Consider the following 15,817-nt stretch of genomic DNA (forward strand, 5'->3'; position numbering starts at 1 on the left):
AAAACAGATCCTTGCAACTACAGACCAATCAGCCTGCTCCCAGTCATCAGCAAGGTCATGGAATCCATCATCACTTCTGATATAAAATCCTTCCTCTTCTCCAATGGCTTGATCTCTGATCATCAATTTGGTTTCAGACCAGGTCACTCTACTCTGGATATGTTCCTTCTGCTGTCTCAACAATGGATGGAGGTCCTCAAAGACAAACAGGAAGTCAGAGCTATCTCCCTTGACATATCACGTGCCTTCGATACGGTCTGGCACCCAGCTCTGCTCACCAAACTCTCCTCCTATGGTATCCATGCAAATCTCCACACATGGCTTGTGGACCTCCTCTCTGGTCGTAGTCAATGTGTGGCCCTGAATGGGTTTCTCTCATCTCCCCTTCCTGTTCAGGCTGGAGTTCCTCAAGGCAGTGTTCTGGGACCTGTGCTTTTTTTGGTCTTCATCAATGATCTTTCCGACTCTCTGGAAAATCATCTCTATCTCTTTGCTGATGACTCCACTCTCTACCGCTCCATTCCTCATCCCTCAGATTGGCAGTCTGCAGCCTCCTCACTCCATGTCTCTCCGAAAAGACCGTCTGGAAAACCCTCCCATCTACTTTCTCAACAATCCTCTTGAAGGCTTTTAGGTTTTGGGTCACTCAAGCTTTTGGGCCTCACAATCAGCCATGATCTTTCCTTGGAAAACCACATTTCCAGGCTTGCCTCCAAAGCCAGTCACTCACTGGGCATCCTCCCTTGTGCGAAGTCCTTCCTTGGTACACCTGAGCTCCTCACCACATACAAAGCTTGCATCTGCAGCTCAATGGAATACTGCTCTCCCCCCTGGGCTTGTTTATACTGCCTGGGAATACTGCTCTCCCTCACACCTAGCTCGGCTTCTCGCTGTTGAAACCAAAGCTTTCAGGATCATTGGTATCTTCCGCGATGAAGCTGATTCTGAGGGGCTTTCACTCTCTCACTGCAGGCAGGTTGGTGGTCTTTCTGTGTTCTCCCGACTCATCTCTGGCCTATATCCCCCAGCTCTCTCTGTGCTCTATACCCCAAATATTCCTTCAGGTCGCACAAGATCTGCCAGCAACCCTCTTATGGTGAAACTGCCAAAATCAAGGCTCTCTGCTCACCTTCACTCTTTCATTCCTCTTTTTTCCCGCCACTGGAACAAACTCCCTCACTCACTTCAATCACACTCCTCCCTCCAGGTCTTTAAAACAGTTGTTCACCAGCATCTCTTATCTTCCCCCATCCAAAACCTTAATCTTTTATCCTACTCGTTAATACACCCCAAATCCACCTCTTTCAATCTCCGACTTCAATCCTGAAATTCCTAGCAGCGTCAATTTGTTTTATACAGTGTACCCCTGTACCCATTTCCTCCCCCCCAAGCCCTCTCCCTCCCATAGATCTTCCGATGTCCCTGTTCTCTACTGTTGTGCTTGTGTGCTTTCCTCTCTCTCCCCATCTTGTCTCCCCCTCCCTTTATTATGTTTTATGTATCCGTTGATATTTTTTGTTTTATTTGCCAATGTGTGTTTAATGTGCTAGCTCTTACACAAGCCTCGATCTTGTATATATATATATATATATATATATATATATATATATATATAATTATATAATTATATATATATATATATATATACATATATATATATATACATATATATACCACCTTTAGAGGCCATTTTTCCCCGCAAAGCGGGGGTTGGCCTTTTTCGGGAACCGTGGTTGTTGTTGTTGTTTTTTTGGTCCCCTTTTTGAGGCAATGTTTTACGGCCGGATGCCCTTCCTGACGCCAACCCTTTTTGCCGCCTTTAACGACAAACGGGGAATTACCAGTGAACTGGTACTCAATTAGCCGACCTCGGAAGGATGACAGGCTGAGTCAACCCCCCTGGCGTTAATTCAGCGATTGACCGGGATTCGAACCTAGGATCCTAAGCCGGCACCCTAGCCGCTAGCCCAACACCAGGGTGTGTGTGTGTGTGTGTGTATGTATATATATATATATATATATATATATATGTATGTATGTATGTATGTATGTATGTATGTATATATATATATATATATATACATATACAGTATATACACATATATATATATATACACATATATGTCAGCCATTAGGGTTTAAACCCCATGACTCAATTGAGTATAACATCTGAAATTATATATCGTGCTTCTGAAAAACTGATTTGAACTCAGCTGCAGGCAGAGGCGAGTGGACAAAATGTGGTTTCGAGGCTCGACGTGCAGGGTGGATCCTTAGCCCAGTAAACAAGTCCTTGAATGTATGTGCCAAACAGTAGATAATATGCTCGCGACCCACGTACAGAGAAAACATGTCGCTAAACGCCTTCTTCGCAAAGGGAATAATTAATTATATATCTTTGTAGTTTCTAGTATGTCTCCTAAAAACAAAGACGTAACCAACCTCGGGAGAAATATAGACATTACATATCCTTGATTGTTAATGTATTCAGCACGTGTATCCAATCATTCATCTACCATTTAGCCTAGTGTATGAGAATATTTACTTCGGCCTGCGCTCGGGTCTGATATGTTTAGATAAAGAGCCAAAAAAGCTCAGCCTATCCCATGCTTACATCTGTTAGTCCAAGTTTGGCCTTCTGTAGGAAGGGACAATGGGAGGTGTTGTCGTTATGGCCCAGGGTTTGCTATGTCTTTAGCGCAGATTCTTGTCTGATATTTTGCTATAAATGAAATGACTTTTTGCTTATTTTTTAGCGAGTGTCTTGAGAAATTGCCCGCTGCATGTTAGGCGGTGCATTCTCGAGCCTTGCTCCACACTGTGTGTTTGTAATCGATCCCATTAAACATTGCTGCTCTGATTCTTCTTCTTCTTCCTTCCCTTGAGGTCTTCGACCGACAATTTTGGTGTCAGAAGTGGGATCATCCAAGTGTGCAGACGAGGTGGACCCTCACGTTCCAGGTCGGAAAGGAGGCCTGCCGGCACCTAATTTGGGTAAGCAATTTTTGCACATCGAAATTGAAGCCTCCTGCCTTGCTTTGGACGTGTGGACCTCTGTCGGCTGTACCACCTGGCTTGCATTCCGAACCATATTTAGTTTAAACCAGAGCAGCAGTGGGTAATGAATCGATTATACAGGGCGCCCGAGATAAGGAGGGATATCCCTCAGGTAAGCTTCCTGCGTGGGAAGCAGGTAGACCCATATGTGGGTGATAGATAATATAATAGGTGTTAAGTTACTCCGGCGTGAGAACTGCGTTTAAGGTTAGGAATCGGGGGGCGACCCGATCTTAGGACTACCAGGAGGGACTAGCCCAAGAAAGGTAGGACGATGAGTATTTTAAGTTAAGCTACGCACTGGATGTGTTGGAGTGAGCACAGGTATTTGTGTATAAGGGAATGAATGATCTGTCATTGCAGCGTGTATTTGTGTTTATGGTGTGAGTCATTGAAGTGTGTCATGGATTGACAAGGGGTTCCCCAAATTGCCTACGGGCGTTGGGCAATCCGGATGAGTAAAATTGGCAGGAAATAATGAGTATGTTATGGAGAGCATGTGTAGACAGGGCTTTAAAACAAGTGTTCAATTACATCCCCACATTAACGGCCCTCCAAATGTAGTAAGGGAGAATGGGAGTGAAAGTCAAAAATGATAGGCTGACAGTCCGACTGGGTGTTTATTCAACGGCATGGCCGGGGCTTGTATTTGGCCGACTTGGGATGGCAGAATGCGTTGAATGAAGGCAAGAATGACATGTGATGCTGACATGAGTCCAATCGGAAGGATGGATGGTTATGGTTTCACCCGGTCTGTTTATCTGTCTGTCTGTCTATCTGTGAATGGAAATTGAACTGGACTTCGACAGAAGGCAGGTGGGTGGTCACCTGCTGTGAATTGTGGTGGAACATTTGTGACGTCCCCTAATACGAGGGGACGAATTGGTTTGTAAATGTGTTGTGCAGGTACTTTCTCTGTAGGTAGCTAAATTCTACCTGGGATAAGTTCAGGTGGAGAGGGGAGTTGTCTCTGATGCCTTGCTCCACGGGGCAGGAATATTGTTGTCAAGTCTCATGTAACCTTGGTTAACGTATATCTACGGACAAGAGCTGCACTTTATTTTAGTAAGTGACTGGGAAAGTTTGTTTTAAAAGGTGCCAGCGGAGTTGTTTAGAGTTATGGAGGTCACAACTCGCTGGAACCTCTTTATTTATGTTTGGCTGACTTACATTGGCTAGTGTATGAGAAAAGGGGGACTGAAAATGCTTTGATTTTTTCGTGGATTGCCCATTGGGCATGTTTAGGATTTAATAGAGTGGTGGAGTTCTGTGAAATATAATGACGTTGTCTTATGGACACTTTGTGAGTGACTAGACACGTGCCTGAAAGGGGAAATTGTATTCATAACTCATGTGGGTTGTGTCTGAAGAAAAGGTTTAAAAGGAAGTGAGAAGAAGGTCATGGAAAGTGCAAAGATGATTAAATTGGAAAGTCGAATCAGATGGATTACTTGTCAATGACAGGTGACTGCAGGAATTGATGAGAAAGTGGAGGAAAAGGTTATAAAAGTTGATGGAAAAGACAAGAAATAAAAAAAGTGGTTAGTTATGGACTGTTGTTTTGTGATAAGAAGGTGATTGGGGGCTGGTGAAGATTGGATCACGGCTCTGCAGACCAAGTGAACAGAACTCCACCAGGTATATGGGAATCACATCAATTAAATTATTGCTCAAAGGGAGGTGATAGAGCAAAATGAAGAAGATTGGGCCAACCTTGGGCCTTCCCGATTATAAAAAGGCCTTCACACTTTTCACCCATGCAGTAGGGGGATTCGCACAATCCGTATTAACTCAGACTCATGGAGATAGGGAACGTCCAGTAGCCTATTTCAGCAAAAAGCTTGATGCGGTAGAACAAGGCTTTCCGCTGTGCTTACAAGCCGTGGCGGCTGCCCGATACGCAGTTGAGCGGACGGCCGACATAGTTATGGGACATGCGGTCCTTTTACAGGTACCGCATTGCGTCCATACACTACTACAACAGCGAAACACACAGCATCTCACAGCCACTCGACTGATGCAATACGAAACGGCATTAATTATGGCACCCAACGTGACGGTGATGCGGTGTACCATTCTTAACCCAGCGACACTTTTGCCAACAAAGGAGGAGGGAATCCCGCACGTTTGCACGGACGTGGTCCAATTAATATCAACAGTAAGGCCTGACTTACAGGACACTCCGCTACAGGAAGCCGATCACACCTATTACGTCGATGGTTCAGCCAAACGGGCTTGGGACGGATCCCTGTTATCTGGGTACGCAGTATGCTCGGATACGGAGACGGTCGAAAGCGGCCGCCTCCCGCCCACCTGGTCAGCACAACAAGCTGAACTGTATGCACTCACGAGAGCGTGCGAAGTAAGCGAGGAAAAAGCAGTGACAATTTATACAGACTCGGCATACGCACACGGAGTGGTCCACGACAAAGGGGCCATATGGAAAATGAGAGGGTTCCTCACTTCAGCGGGAGCACTCATTAAAAATGGGGACTTAGTGCGAAATCTGCTTCATAGTATTATGCTTCCACGTGAAATAGCTGTAGTTAAATGCCGAGGTCACCAGCGTACAGACGACGCTGTGGCCCGTGGAAACGCCCGAGCCGACGGAGCAGCAGCACTAGCGGCAAACCAACAAGTTGGGTATAATATGCCAGTAGTTACGCGCAAACAGGGCGCTAAAGCGACCGCCCAGACAGACGTTCCGACATCCGCACCTACAGAGTTCGATGTAATACAATTACAAGCCGCGGCCTCAAACGTAGAACATTAAGATTGGATTAAATTGGGAGCTCAGCGCCCCGCAGAAGGACAAATGTGGACGATTAATGACAAACCCGTGGCACCGCGAGCTTTATTACCATGGTTGGCACGCATGGCGCATCAAAATGGCCATGTGTGCCATAGGGGGGTGATGAGGCAGGTCACTTCCACCTGGGCAGCACCAGGCCTTTCGACTGTGGTTACCATGGTCTGTCGCTCGTGCGCTATATGTCAACGGTATCGGCGCCAGTGGATATGGCAGCCCTTGAATTACCTATCATGGATGACATGCTTCTAAAGTTTTGCATAGGTTTGTCCCATGTGGCACGCAGCATACATGAACGCATTCGGGAGGCCATGCCGGAGCCAACAAGCAAGCCTATCCACACCGTCGAGGCAGGAGATTACGTGCTGGTGAAGCATTTCACCCGTAAGACTGCGCTCGAACCAAGGTGGACGGGGCCATACCAAGTTCTTCTGATCACACCAACAGCGGTGTTTTGTGAGGGCAAGTCGTCCTGGGTACATGCCACACATTGTAAGTTGGCCATACCCACAAACACAGACACCTCAAACGCACCACCACAGATCGAGGATGCTGCACCACCGCCTGTTAGGGGTGGCAATCACACTTAGTTTAATATACTGCTTTGCCAGCACTGGGGACACGAGGGCATGGGCGAACACGGAGACATATGCATATGGCGACCAAACCGTTAAGGTCTACCGGCAGAGAGTTATCTGGGGTCAAAGGATAAATATACCCTGCTGCCATGTGAAGGAAGACGTATGGACACGGATAATGTGGAGGGCGTTGTACACAGACTCACATGGGAGGAAGACAGGTTTTGCTGCCCTCAGTCGTTTGAAGCAAGCGCCACGACAAGGCAGCGCACCAATAGTAAACATGGCCAGGCCAGGTTACAAATGGGGAAAGGACTCGAACAATTTAACCACGCATGTATTACTGAACAGCGGCACTACTCTGATACTACAATGTGAATTCATGACGTCACAGACCCCCTACGATTATAGGCCACCATGCATCTCACACATATTAATTCCGCACCCACGGATCGAAAGCAAGAAAAAGCCAAAGGAAAATACGTATTGGACAGTGACCCGTGCAATGGCGAAGGTACAGAACCGATCACGTTGTTGGATGTGTATGCATTTTCCCCACACCAGTACGACAGGGATAGAAATGGTAGTGCTGCCCCTGTCCCTACGAGATATGTGCTCAGGACCCTTGCGTACCCCATGTCTGACCACAACCTTGGAACTGATAGGCCCAAAATCCCCAGCAGTGTGTTCCCGGGAGTTTCGATATACCCCACCCATTAAGCAGGCTTTGTTAGACAAACCACCTGATCCAGTCTGGGTGACAGAGCAAAAGGAACGGGTGTGTCTTATAGGAAAGGGACACGTTCAGATGGGAACCTCGGAATGTACCCATACCCTGCCATCCGACACCAGAGGGAGAGAAAAGGGAGGCCCCCTTGTAATAACCATAGATGACCAAGCCCAGCATAACGTAACCAAGCTAACCATATCTTGGGGAACACCAAGCGCCACCCGCGTTGAGATCGGTAAATGCATGGCCTCGGCCCTTATCCCACCCCATGGAGTAATGTTTATTTGCGGAAATAAAGCATATCCATACTTACCCGACCAGTGGGGAGGGACTTGTTATCTGGGATCCATTTTTCCCAAGGTAAATTTGGTAAATCATGTATTATTAGATGTAGGGAAGATGATTAAAAGGAAGGTATTTTCGGAAATTGGTGAAAGTAAATATGGCATTTGAATTTCCAGACACGACACAGGAAATGCGGCTATGAATAAGCCAACCATCTGAGAGATAAGGTAACTAAATGCCAATTAGTGGGACGGGGGGCTAGGAATTTGATCATGGTGTGTGTAAGAAAGTATTTTACAGGATGGAAAGTGAAGAAGCCGCCGACAACGACTATGGTTCTGACCACAGAGGCCGTCGACCTGAATGGGCCCTTCAACAAGGCAGTTGTGACCAGCGCTCCAGAAAATTGTATTGAATTTTGTGATGACTGTGATACTTGTGTTGATCCCATGTGGGAACTGGCTGCTGCCTGTATTTATGTTTGTGATGACTGTGATACTTGTGTGGCAAGAGGAGGTGGCTTTAGGGATCTATGATTCCTGGCTTGAAATCGATGAACCTATTGATGCTTGGGATTCTGATAATGATGATTTTAGTTGGGATGATTATACCTGTGATTTAGAAAGTGTAGGTTCTTTTAAAGGTTATTGCTATTATGCCAGCAGTAAGGAGCGGATGGCAAACATGTATCCGGAAGAACCACCCTCACCACCACTTACACCACCCGTAACAACCACTTTGGGATCGTCTCAGCTTAAAACACCCAACACTTTGAATACTGACGTTGACACAGACTATGTGGAGATGGAGATTTGCGATTATGAGGAGATGGATATTGGTGATGACGAATGTGCATCCTATTCTTCCACAGAGCAATCATATGTACAAGGCTTGATGGCATTGGACGTCGATTGTTTGCCCTAATTCGCGAGGACCACGCCTGCATAAAGAGGGCCCCTAAATCTGGCTGGCAACCGGGTCGCACCTACACCGGAACGAGGGTGGATTCGGAATCTGGCCGGGCGGCAGCAATCTCTTAAACCAGGCGTCGTCGTCGCGAATTATGGCTAACAATTCATACGTTGAATGTTAGACGGCCAGTTAGGGCCGATATCTTTCTTGAGCATGCGTGACGCTATGTCGTGCCTAGCATGTGACTAATTGGGATGCTAATCACTTTGTATACGGTGTCTTTCCAAGGAGTTGTCTTGTAAAGACAAAGGGAGGAACTGTCAGCCATTAGGGTTTAAACCCCATGACTCAATTGAGTATAACATCTGAAATTATATATCGTGCTTCTGAAAAACTGATTTGAACTCAGCTGCAGGCAGAGGCGAGTGGACAAAATGTGGTTTCGAGGCTCGACGTGCAGGGTGGATCCTTAGCCCAGTAAACAAGTCCTTGAATGTATGTGCCAAACAGTAGATAATATGCTCGCGACCCACGTACAGAGAAAACATGTCGCTAAACGCCTTCTTCGCAAAGGGAATAATTAATTATATATCTTTGTAGTTTCTAGTATGTCTCCTAAAAACAAAGACGTAACCAACCTCGGGAGAAATATAGACATTACATATCCTTGATTGTTAATGTATTCAGCACGTGTATCCAATCATTCATCTACCATTTAGCCTAGTGTATGAGAATATTTACTTCGGCCTGCGCTCGGGTCTGATATGTTTAGATAAAGAGCCAAAAAAGCTCAGCCTATCCCATGCTTACATCTGTTAGTCCAAGTTTGGCCTTCTGTAGGAAGGGACAATGGGAGGTGTTGTCGTTATGGCCCAGGGTTTGCTATGTCTTTAGCGCAGATTCTTGTCTGATATTTTGCTATAAATGAAATGACTTTTTGCTTATTTTTTAGCGAGTGTCTTGAGAAATTGCCCGCTGCGTGTTAGGCGGTGCATTCTCGAGCCTTGCTCCACACTGTGTGTTTGTAATCGATCCCATTAAACATTGCTGCTCTGATTCTTCTTCTTCTTCCTTCCCTTGAGGTCTTCGACCGACATATACACATATACACATATATATATATATATATATACACATATACACATATACACATATATATATATATATATACATATATATATGTATAAATCTGAATTCATCTTTCTCTGTGAGTGGTTGATCTACTCGTCATGCTGATAGTATACCGGAGCCCTGACTTGCATTTATCTTTGTTGACCGTTCTTCTTTCTGCTCTTTTCTGTCTTAGCTTCTTTTCATACTTTCTCTGTATTTGTATTTTTTATAGAGTCTTGGATCGTGAACGAGCTGGAACACAGAACGGATCAGGATGCAACATAACAAAAGGAACAGCAGAAGAAGGAGGAGGGGAGGGTGCCAACAGCAGGGTGGAGGGAGAAAATAGATGGAGACAGACAAACAAGGGTTGAAGGTAATGATGAGGAGGAATTGGGGAGAATGAAAGTGATGGATAAGCAAAGTTTTGGAAGGGGTGGGAGTGGTTTAACAGGTTGAGAAAAGATCATGGTTTATGGTTGGGAGATGATCTGATATGGTGGTAAACAGCTGCCTCGAAGGCTGGAGCGAAGAATTAGATTGAATACAGTCTGGAAATGGGTTCCACAGGTGGGAAAAAGGAAGAACAAATGAGTTAAGGTGAGCAGTTGTTCTGAGTTTTTTCAGTGACACTCGGAGGGGCTTGCTGGTGGACCGCGTGCGTGTTGCAGATACCTGGGGGGATGAGAGGGGGGACAAAACACGAAGAGGGCAGAAGGTACAAGATCAGAAATGAAGCGGAAGACTCGTCTTCATCTTCATCCCATAGACTCGCCTTCATCACGAGAGATTCCAATGAGCCATACCAAAGGCTTTAGAACGGTACGTGCTGCTTCCTCGCTTGATGCCCAGAATTTAGAGGATAGAGCATGGATGACCGCTGTGGGTTGGTATCCCTTGAGGATCGGGAAATTTCTCCTTAATTTTCCCCAGTGACTACAAAAATAAGTGACGTCACAAAGATGGCGTCACTTGTACACCGGAGTGCCCTGGTAAGTTATGCCACTTCCCCCAATGCCTACAACTGTTTGGCTAAGGTGAAGTCCGGTGTTTTCTCAAGTATTTGTCAACATGTGTGCGTGATTTGTGTTGCTGCTCCTAATTATTTGACCCTATAAAAAAATGAATAAAAAAAACAAAAAGCCCTTGGCTTTTCTGTTTATCAGATGGGATTTTTTTTTGCTGATTTTGCCATCAAGGCAGGGGAACTTCAATAAGGTGATGTGGCCATTTGTTTTGACTTTAGGGTCAATGTGCATGTACATTGTTTGGCCAAGCGTTAGCATCTCCTTCTGTGTTCAGGCTAACATGCTCGTATTAGCGGGGTCGTTACGTTTGGGTTTTGACGTTATTGATAAGCTGTAGTGTCTAGGACTGTGTCGTTAATCTCGCCATCATTGCATACCAAGAGTAAGCCTGGTGTTGGCTTAGCGGTTAGGGTGCCGGCTTGGGATCCGAGGATCCTGGGTTCAAATCCCGGTCGATCACCGAATTAACACCAGGGGGGTTGACTCAGCCTGGCATAATTCCGAGGTCCGCAAATTGAGCACCAGTTCACTGGTAATTCCCTGTGTGTCGCAAGAGGCGACCAACGGGGTTGGCGGCAGGAAGGGCATCTGGCCATAATGCACGGAGGTATATATAGAACCTGGAGAGCCAATGAGATGCAGCGCAGCATTAGCAGCCGTGAAGCCGAGCGGCGGCCATATTGGCGGGCCGAATGTTTTGTCAACAAACCATTGCGCCCATCGGTGACATACGAGTAATAGACTCGACAGAAGAAGTAAAATTTAAAATTGTGCAGTTGAAGTTGAAACCAGTATATCAATGGTCATTGAAGAGAATGGAATACTTGTTGCACTTTTCTTTTTGTCTGTTTATTGGACACATGGAAGAATAATATATTTACAATGATTTATGTCACACTGCAAGTCACTGCCTGAAGCAAGATACTTTTCAATGGGAAATCTGTCAATAGTTTGTCTATGAAAACAAATGATACCAACCAAAAGCACAATTTTTTTTTATTACAAAAAAGGCATACAAAACATTGTACAATTTACATCAAAGTACATCAGCTGTTATAATATAGTGCCTCTTTGGAAAGTATCAACTGGGAGGGCAATGTGTAGGCTACAACTGATACACACCCACCTGCAAACCCACAATTATTACAATGCACCGAACAAAAATGAGCACAAATCCTGACAAATTATAAATAGTACCAAGTCAATAAGTTGAAGACAGACTTGCAAACAGAATGTTGACAGCTTTTTCTGAAGTGAACATTGCTTTAAATGTATGTGGTCATAATTTAATTTTATTTAATTTCATTTATCTCAACTTTAATTTCTTTTGAAAATTGTTGTTTGGCACTTGCATCATCCAACTTTCGTTTCAGTGAACGTGGGCTAGTGACAATGGTGTACGAGCGATCCTCATTCTTACATGAAGGTCCCTTCTTGGGATGAGTGTCTTCAGTCTTTCCTGGTTCATCCTCAGTAGGGGCTGGCTCGTATTGTTGTCCCCTGTCGCACCGCGGAGCGAAAGGGGGACTATGGTTTTCCCCTCCGTCCGTGTGTCTGTGTGTCTGTGCGTGTGTGCGTGCGTGCGTGCGTAAGCGAAGGACCGCATTCGAATTTGGTGTGTGGGTGCAACCCACGTCAAAATCCAAGATGGCCGCCGCCATGTATGTCTGATGTCATGTATGTCTGAACCTTGTGAGCTGAATATCTTGAAAAATAAGCGAAGTACCAACTTATAATCTGGTGTGTGGGTGTATCTAGGCATAAGGAAGAACGCTATTGAAAATTGGGTCGCCACGTCAAAATCCAAGATGGCCGCCACCATATATATGTCAACCTTGTGAGCGGAATATCTTGAAAAATAAGTGAAGTACCAACTTCTAATCTGGTGTGTGGGTGTATCTAGGCATAAGGAAGAACGCTATTGAAAATTGGGTCGCCACGTCAAAATCCAAGATGGCCGCCGCCATGTATGTCTGAACCTTGTGAGCAGAATATCTTGAAAAATAAGCGAAGTACTAACTTCTAATCTGGTATGTGGGTGTATCTACGCATAACGGAGAACGCTATTGAAAATTGGGTCGCCACGTCAAAATCCAAGATGGCGCCTTGCGTCTTCCACTTTGTCAACTCGCATCACTTCACCGACGGGGGACCTAGGCGTAACGCTTGTTGAACAATTGACCTTGCTGCTGGTGGTTTCCTCTCAACTGTAGCCTATTTGCAAAAATATAATTTGACACATAAGTGAATGGTTCATACATTTGAATAAATTGATAAATTAATGATTTAAAGTATGTATGCATGCATGCACGTACATTTGTATGAATGCTGTGTGTGTATTTGAATAGCACAACAATAAAAATAACTGTCACTTGTGAAAAACGTGCTTGAGATTATTAAATAGCATGATTTTAAAACATCAAAACAACTTGAACTTAATTGAAAATTGTTCGAATATCAATGTATACCTTTGTCAAATGTGCTGGGAAGTTGAAACAGCTTGGGACGGTGTTTGGATTGAGTCGAACTGTTTGACCTGTTCTGTCAAAACTGCTGTCTGTGAAGTGATCACTGCACAGGACCGTGGTGCCTGGAGTGGGCTGGAAGGACTCTCTTCTCAAAGCAGCACTCCATCTGGAGCACAGGTCTTTGTCCTTTGGGAACCTTGAAATAAAAACTTCACTGATTAGTTCCAATTCACTGTTTTGACTATTTAGGTCGATGAGTTGCGACACAAACTAGTTTATCCAAATCTCGAATTTGAAATGTAAATGAAGGTTGTAGATTTCGAAATTTAAAACAATTGCTGGCAATGCTTCAATTTTTCACAGAAAGTAAAAATTTGGACTTTATAATTCCAGTTTATTTCACCAGAACAAACTTTTGTTTGAGCTCAAACACTTAAATGAACATCCACCATCCACAGAGGCATGTATGTAGAGTGACGTAAACAAAATCACATCTGCCTTACAAACCATGTACACAAAAAATACTGTGACACTGCCAATTAGCCAAAGCCAGTGCCGGATTAACAATGATACGAATGGTACGGTCCTACAGGGCCCCCACAATTTGGGGCCCCCCACAAACACCTAATATTTTGTTTTCCCAAATGTGCCTGACGTTGATGATAAGTAACTGTAGAGAGGAGAGTTCAGCTCTAAGCGATCAGAGATGACCATGTATATATCGCTCTACAATCTACGTAACAGCAACATTTCACTGTGCCAAGTTCTCCGATTTCAGTGCTGCTAAAACGAGAAGGGAGTGTTCATAAATTATGTAGTGGGTGGGACGGTGAATTGGAAGTAGGTCAGCGTAAAACTTTCGTGACCCCCCATGTACCAAGGGCAAACTTTTCTTCCCCCACCCATCAGCAAAACTTTATTGCCCAACCCCCTCACCTAACTTAGTTAAGAGTATCCCTAACCCTAACCCTTCACTGTCTCGTATATTGTATATATTTGTGTTTTAATCAAGCTGCCTTTTAATCTGTGAAGTCTTTTTTGTGTCATATACTGACTTGGTTAAGGCGCTCAAATTTATGTAAAATGACACAAAAAAAGACTACACCGATTAAAAGGCAGCTTGATTAAAACACAAATATATATAATATAAAAACATTGAAGGATATTTAGTAGATAAACTCATCAAATTTGAATAAACTTTTTCGGCCCCCCCGCCCATACCGAACATGGAAACTTTCATGACATTGACTTGGTGGGGCCCCCTACCCATTCGGGTGGTCAAAACTTTTTGTGCCCCCCCCCATACTGCTGCACCGCCCCCCCCCTACATAAAGAACACTCCCTAAGAATTGTATCACTGCATAAAATAGATTCGTCTCGCTGTTGTAGTCACGAGCCAATATTCTAGCTTGGTGGCAAATATTAATTGATTTTTTCCATTTATAATATATTTTCACATGTCAAGCTTTAATTCGATTTTATTTTTACAATAATTGCATCTGCAAATTATATCATATATTTTGTTTCTGTACTTTATTTTCACCAGCATTTCCATTTCATTTGTATTTTTTTTAGCTATTTAAAAACAATAGAATGAAGCAAATGTTCCACTCAGACATGCGTTGGTGAACAGTGTTTCTGCATTGAGGCGTGCTATGATTTTGGTCTCTCAAAATAAAAGGCACCCCACAAATAATTGCACCAGGCCCCCCACAATGTTAATCCGGCACTGGCCAAAGCCACTCCCCCACCCATACACCTATCATCTGGTTTTCCCCTGACGATTTGTCGTAAATAAGACACTGTTTTAGTAATCTAATTTATCAATTATAATACATAAATAATCATAAAATACGTGTCAGACGGAGGACACGGCAGGAAAAGTTCGTTGCAAAACAATCACTAACTTCCCCAGTGATAAAAAGACGAACACACATGCTCACCTGTCTAGTGTTTCTGTTGTACAATACTCTGTTGTGCACAACATTATTGCACTTACCTATGAAATGATACATTGGAGCTCTTCCCTGTGGCATTTGTGCAACCAAATGCAGCACATTGAGGCATATTTTCAGCGTGAGACTTGTGCAGTGCTGTCTGTGTCAAAAAGTTCTAAGCAGCTGACAATCGGCCCTCCAAGATGGCCGTCTCATTACTTCCGGCCGCTTCAAAAGAGAGGCTTCATTGGCTCTCCAGATTCTATTTATAACTCCGTGGCCATAAGACATTGCTTCAAAAAAGGGACAACGGTGCCCGAAAAAAGGCCAACCTCCGCTCTGCGGGGAAAAATGGCCTCTAAAGGTGATTCATTGCATACCAAGAGTGGAAAACACAGTCTCAAAAGACTGATACAATTAATATCCTGTCACCTTTGGAACGCAGCCATTGCAGCCATTCCATATATGGATATCTTTCCTTACCAAGGACTTTATATCGAATGGTTCCCAAGTTGCAAAACTGACGATGAATGAACATAATCAGTTGAAAAAAAGAAAGAAAGAATAATATTGGGGAAAAATTACAGGTAAATTGTTAATTCAGTATAACAATATTCATTGATATATATATATATATATATATATATATACGCCATACACAGCAAACAGGCACAGACATACACACCATGTTGGCAACAGCATCACCATGAAAATTAAAATTTTCTGTCCCTAAGAACGAGGTGTGCCAGCTTCGTCCACGGGTGGTTTGTGGAGGAGGTGTCAAGTGTCACGGGCCGAGCAGCATGGCAGTGCATGCCAAAATGTCCACAACCAGACTCGGTGGTGTAATGGTTAGAAGGTGCACCTTGAGTCTGGGAGGTTGCCGATTGGAATCCCAGC

At 44.3% G+C, this 15,817-nt stretch overlaps 1 long non-coding RNA gene across 1 annotated transcript; it reads right to left on the reverse strand.

Annotated features, from left to right (window-relative positions):
• Positions 1-11,747: 11,747 nt before the first annotated feature.
• LOC137416480 (uncharacterized) lies at positions 11,748-15,054 on the reverse strand. Its single transcript, XR_010982289.2, has 3 exons — positions 14,980-15,054; positions 12,981-13,176; positions 11,748-12,726 (listed from the first exon to the last, which is right to left on the reverse strand). It is a non-coding gene; the product is annotated as an uncharacterized LOC137416480 (long non-coding RNA).
• Positions 15,055-15,817: the final 763 nt, after the last annotated feature.

Source organism: Myxine glutinosa, chromosome 9 (assembly GCF_964187855.1).
Source record: "Myxine glutinosa chromosome 9, kmMyxGlut1.1, whole genome shotgun sequence".
NCBI classification, from domain to species: Eukaryota; Metazoa; Chordata; class Myxini; order Myxiniformes; family Myxinidae; genus Myxine; species Myxine glutinosa.